Source organism: Salvelinus fontinalis, chromosome 22, assembly GCF_029448725.1.
Source record: "Salvelinus fontinalis isolate EN_2023a chromosome 22, ASM2944872v1, whole genome shotgun sequence".
NCBI lineage: Eukaryota > Metazoa > Chordata > Actinopteri > Salmoniformes > Salmonidae > Salvelinus > Salvelinus fontinalis.
This window is the reverse complement of record NC_074686.1, coordinates 21,162,760-21,169,136: the sequence shown is the minus strand read 5'-3', so window position 1 is coordinate 21,169,136 and position 6,377 is coordinate 21,162,760.

Sequence of the window (6,377 nt, the reverse complement as noted above, 5' to 3'; positions counted from 1 at the left end):
CAGCCAGTGAGTGACCCATAGGCCTGTTAAGATTTTTTTTTACATGGATTTTTGTGCAATTTCTCTGTTATCATCATAATATATTTGAGCATTGGCAGGGCTCCCGAGTGGAGCCGAAGTCTAATGCACTGCATCTCAGTGCAAGAGGCGTCACTACAGTCCCTGGTTCAAATCCAGGCTCTATCACATCTGGCCATGATTGGGAGTCCCATAGGGGGGTGTACAATTGGCTTGTCTTCCCTGGCTACCTGAACCTTGTCACCATCTGATCCTGCTTAGAATTACCTTACATTATGTTAGGGGTGGCAGGTAGCCTAGTGGTTAGAGCGATGGGCCAGTAACTGAAAGGTTGCTGTATTGAATCCCTGAGCTGACAAGTCTGTCGTTCTACCCCTGAACACATTCATAAATGGCAAAAAAGACTGTCAAAAAATATCATCATAGGGAATAAGGTTTTGAAGTGTCTGTCCTATATCTAGGAGATAAACTCAGCAAAAAATAAATGTCCTCTCACTGTTAACTGCGTCTATTTTCAGCAAACTTAACATGTGTAAATATTTGTATGAAGATTCAACAACTGAGACATAAACTGAACAAGTTCCACAGACACGTGACTAACAGAAATTGAATAATGTGTCCCTGAACAAAGAGGGGGGGGGGGTCAAAATCAAAAGTAACAGTCAGTATCTGGTGTGGCCACCAGCTGCATTAAGTACTGCAGTGCATCTCCTCCTCATGGACTGCACCAGATTTGCCAGTTCTTGCTGTGAGATGTCACCCTACTCTTCCACCAAGGCACCTGCAAGTTCCCGGACATTTCTGGGGGAACGGCCCTAGCCTTCACCCTCCGATCCAACAGGTCCCAGACGTGCTCAATGGGATTGAGATCCGGGCTCTTCGCTGGCTATGGCAGAACACTGACATTCCTATCTTGCAGGAAATAATGCACAGAACAAGCAGTATGGCTGGTGGCATTGTCATGCTGGAGGGTCATGTCAGGATGAGCCTGCAGGAAGGGTACCACATGAGGGAGGAGGATGTCTTCCCTGTAACGCACAACGTTGAGATTGCCTACTATGACAACAAGCTCAGTCCGATGATGCTGTGACACACTGCCCCAGACCATGACGGACCCTCCACCTCCAAATCGATCCCACTCCAGAGTACAGGCCTCGGTGTAACCCTCATTCCTTCGACTATAAATGCAAATTCGACCATCACCCCTGGTGAGACAAAACCGCGACTCCTCAGTGAAGAGCACTTTTTGACATTCCTGTCTGGTCCAGCGACGGTGGGTTTGTGCCCATAGGCGATGTTGTTGCCAGTGATGTCTGGTGAGGACCTGCCTTACAACAGGCCTACAAGCCCTCAGTCCAGCCTCTCTCAGCCTATTGCGAACAGTCTGAGCACTGATGGAGGGATTGTGCGTTCCTGGTTGTAACTCGGGCAGTTGTTGTTGCGATCCTGTACCTGTCCCGCAGGTGTGCTGTTCGGATGTACCGATCCTGCGCAGGTGTTGTTACACGTGGTTTTCCACTGCGAGGATGATCAGCTGTCCGTCCTGTCTCCCTGTAGCGCTGTCTTAGGCATCTCACAGTACCGACATTGCAATTTATTGCCCTGGCCACATCTGCAGTCCTCATGCCTCCTTGCAGCATGCCTAAGGCATGTCCACGCAGATGAGCAGGGACCCTGGGTATCTTTCTTTTGGTGTTTTCAGAGTCAGTAGAAAGGCCTCTTTAGTGTCCTAAGTTTTCATAACTGTGACCTTAATTGCCTATTGTCTGTAAGCTGTTAGTGTCTTAACGACCGTTCCACAGGTACATGTTCATTAATTGTTATGGGTCATTGAACAAGCATGGGAAACAGTGTTAAATCCCTTTGCAATGAAGATCTGTGAAGTTATTTGGATTTTTACAAATTATCTTTGAAACACAGGGTCCTGAAAAAGGGCCGTTTCTTTTTTTGGTGAGTTTCTAAGAAAGCTCAGGACATATTTTTGTTTTTTGGGACACAAAACAACCTTGTATGGGTTACCTTGGGGCTCCCGAGTGGTGCAGCGCTCTAAGGCACTGCATCTCAGTGCTAGAGGTGTCACTACAGACCCTGGTTTGATTCAAGGCTGTATCACAACCAGCCATGATAGGGAATCCCAATTGGTCCAGTGTCCTTCGGCGAACACCAAACGTGTTTGCTTATTTCTTTCTTTAAGCAATGGCTTTTTTTCTAGCCACTCTTCCGTAAAGCCCAGCTCTGTGGTGTGTGCGGCTTAAAGTGGTCCTATGGACAGATACTCCAATCTACGCTGTGGAGCTTTGCAGCTCCTTCAGGGTTATCTTTGTTGCCTCTCTGATTAATGCCCTCCTTGTCTGGTCTGTGAGTTTTGGTGGGCGGCCCTCTCTTGGCAGGTTTGTTGTGGTGTCATATTCTTTCCATGTTTTAATAATGGATTTAATGGTGCGCCTTGGGATATTCAAAGTTTTGGGTATTTTTTTTTAACCCAACCCTGATCTGTACTTCTCCACAACTTTGTCCCTGACCTGTTTGGAGAGCTCCTTGGTCTTCATGGTGCCACTTGCTTGGTGGTGCCCCTTGCTTAGCGGTGTTGCAGACTCTGGGGCCTTTCAGAACAGGTGTATATATACTGAGATCATGTGACAGATCATGTGACACTTAGATTGCACACAGGTGGACCTTATGTAACTAATTATGTGACTTCTGAAGGTAATTGGTTGCACCAGATCTTATTTAGGGGCTTCATAGCGAAGGGGGTGAATACAGATGCACGCACCACTTTTCTGTTTTTCATTTTTGAGAATTTTTTGAAACAAGTTATTTTTTTCATTTCATTTCACCAATTTGGACTATTTTGTGTTGTCCAAATAAATGAAATCCAAATAAAAATCTATTTAAAATGCAGGTTGTAATGCAACAAAATAGGAAAAACACCAAGGTGGATGAATACTTTTGCAAAGCACTGTATCCTTCCTTCAGGTCCTGAGGTACAGGCAGTTAGATTTGGGTATGTCATTTTAGGTGAAAATTGAAACAAAGGGTTAAGTGGTTATCCTTAAGAGGTTTTAAAGATTGCTGTACAGCAGCGGAACCCAACCAACATGAAGGAGCTGGAGCAGTTTTAACTTGAAGAATGAGCAGAAATCCCAGTGGCTAGATGTGCCAAGCTTATAGAGACATAACCCAAGAGACTTGCAGCTGTAATTGCTGCAAAGGTGGCTCAGCAAAGTATTGACTTTTGTTGGGGGTGTGAATAGTTATGCACGCTCAAGTTTTCCGTTTGTCTTATTTCTTGTTTGTTTCACAATTAAAAATATTTAGCATCTTCAAAGTGGTAGGCATGTTGTGTAAATCAAATGATACAAACCCCCAAAAAATCCATTTTAATTCCAGGTTGTAAGGCAACAAAATAGGAAAAATGCAAAGTTTTAGACGGATCCAATGAACCATTGCATTTCTGTTCAACATTTTGTATCAAGACTGCCCAAATGTGCCTAATTGGTTTATTAATACATTTTCAAGTTCATAACTGCACTCTCCTCAAACAATAGCATGGTATTATTTCACTGTAATAGCTACTGTAAATTGGACAGTGCAGTTAGATTAATAAGATTTTAAGCTTTCTGCCAATATCAGATATGTCTATGACCTGGGAAATGTTCTTGTTACTTGCAACCTCATGCTAATTTCATTAGCCTACGTTAGCTCAACATTCCTGCGGGGGGGGGGGGGGCACCGTTAAAAGTCCATTTGGGAACTGTCTGTATTTTAATTGTTATAGCAATGTTTATTCACTCCTGAATCTCAGTCTCTTCAACCAGCGAATGGGTCTTAGTTTATGAGCTCTCTGGTGTCTGGTTACGTTACATAGGCAAAGGTACTGGAGGTTGAAAAATCCTGTTTATTTCCCGCCTATTTCATTCGCTGAAATTCCGGTCACTTCTTGGCAGAAAGATATGCATACAGCCAAAACATTATACAGCGCAGTGATGTGGGCTGATGTGTAAAAAATCCAGGGCTGAAATTTTGTCCCAATCCGCCCTATCACAATCAGACAGCCAGGAGAGAGAATGCTGACTGTTCAGTCTCTAAAACCCAATTTTCTCTTTGTAATTATGCTGAACAAAAAATGTAATGCAACATGCAACAAATTCAAATATTTTACTAATTTAGAGTTCATATTAGGAAATCAGTCAATTGAAATAAATTCATTAGGCCCGAATCTATGGATTTCACATGACTGGGAATACCGATATGCATCTGTTGGTCACAGATACCTTTAAAAAAAAGCAAGTAGAGGCACGGATCAGAAAACCAGTCAGTATCTGGTGTGACCATTATTTGCCTCATGCAGCGCGACACATCCCCTGCGCATAGAGTTGATCAGGCTGTTGATTGTGGCCTTTGTAATGTTGTCCCACTCCTCTTCAATGACTGTGAGAAGTTGCTAGATATTGGCAGGAACTGGAACATGCTGTCGTACACGTCGATCAAGCGCATCTCAAAAATGCTCAATGGGTGACATGTCTGGTGAATATACAGACCATGGAAGAACTGGGGCATTTTTAGCTTCCAGGAATTGTGTACAGATCCTTGCAGCATGGGTCCGTGCATTATCATGCTGAAACATGAGGTGATGGCGATGGATGAATGGAATGATCTCAGGATCTCATCAGTATCTCTGTGCATTCAAATTGTCATCGATAAAATGTGATTGTGTTAGTTGTCCGTACCTTATGCCTGCCAATATCATGACCCCACCATCACCATGGGCACTCTGTTCACCATGTTGACATCAGAAAACCACTCACCCATACGACGACATACACATGGTCTGCGGTTGTGAGGTCGGTTGGACGTACTGCCAAATTCTCTAAAATGATGTTTGAGGTGGCTTATGGTAGAGAAATTACCATTAAATTATCTGGCACCCTCAATACTTGAGACATCTGTGGCATTGTGTTGTGTGACAAAACTGCAAATTTTAAAGTGGTCTTTTATTGTCCCCAACATAAGGTGCACCTGTGTAATAATCATGCTGTTTAATCAGCTTCTTGACATGCCACACCTGTCAGGTGGATGGATTATCTTGGCAAAGGAGAAATGCTCACAACAGGGATGTAAACAAATTTGTGCAAATGGAACATTTATGGGATCTAAACTTTACATGTTGTGTTTATATTTTAGTTCATTGCCGAAATCAAGTGCCAGTGATGCACTGACTAGCATGCCCCTAAGTTCAGCTAAATCATGGCTTTCAGGTGGTTTAATGGGACTTCAAATACATCAATATTTGCTCTTTGTATATTACACAAATAGTGTAGGCTTTGGGTTCACCCAACAAAGAGAGGAGAAGTACTCTGAGGTGGGGCGGGGGTGCAGGTTGAAGGGAGAAGCAGAGGCAGACGCAGCTGTTAAAGAAGCTATCTATCTATATCTGTGGCGATGCAAAGGTGGAACTGGAAGCAGAGAGGAACCCATGGGACGTGGCTGGGTTCAGTGTACTCCATGCAGCCTTCTATTAGACATGACAGGTGATATACTGTGTGAAGGGCAAAAACAAATTACTCAGCAAAAGCAGGCAGACGTTGAAAAATGAAGGAAGGAACAGCGGGCTGGTCCTAGCAGAACCAGGGGAATTCTCCAGCAAAATGCCACCTCAATATCCAGCGAACACTGGTCCTCAACCATACTACCCAATTAGGCCCCGTGATGTGGAGCCTAGCACCGGATGGAACTTTATGGCAGCTTGAGGTTCCTTTTCAAGTCAAAAGGTTTGAGATGTTTAATGTCAATGTGTGAACATCCTCCCAACCCTCATATCTGTAATGACCTTTTATTTTTTAATTTCACCTTTATTTTGATTGAGAGTCAATGCTGAGACCAAATTCTATTTTCCAGATGCGCCCTGTTTAGCTGGTTCGAGAAATATGTTTGGTGAGGTTCTATTTTAATACATTGTACAGCTTTAAAGATTCCCCTTAAATGGCCTTAAAGTCTTTCAGAACGGGAGGAACAGGAAGAGATTATTAAAGAGAAGGCTAGGGGATGTGTTTTAAGCTAATAGAAGAAAGACAACGATTTGAGGGAGATTGTAGAGAAGAATCATTAAGGCTTTGGTGTTTACTTCACAATAGCCTCTTCAGCATGTGTGTGCGTCTGTATAATGTGTGTGTGTGTCTGTGTCTGTGCATCTGTGCGGGAGTACGTGTATAGTTAACTTTTAAAAAATGTCCATAGGCAAAAAATCTCTCATCTCATCTATACTGTATTTTTTTAACTAGGCAAGTCAGTTAAGAACAAATTCTTATTTATAATGAACAGTGGGTTAACGGCTTTGTTCAGGGGCACAACAACAGGTT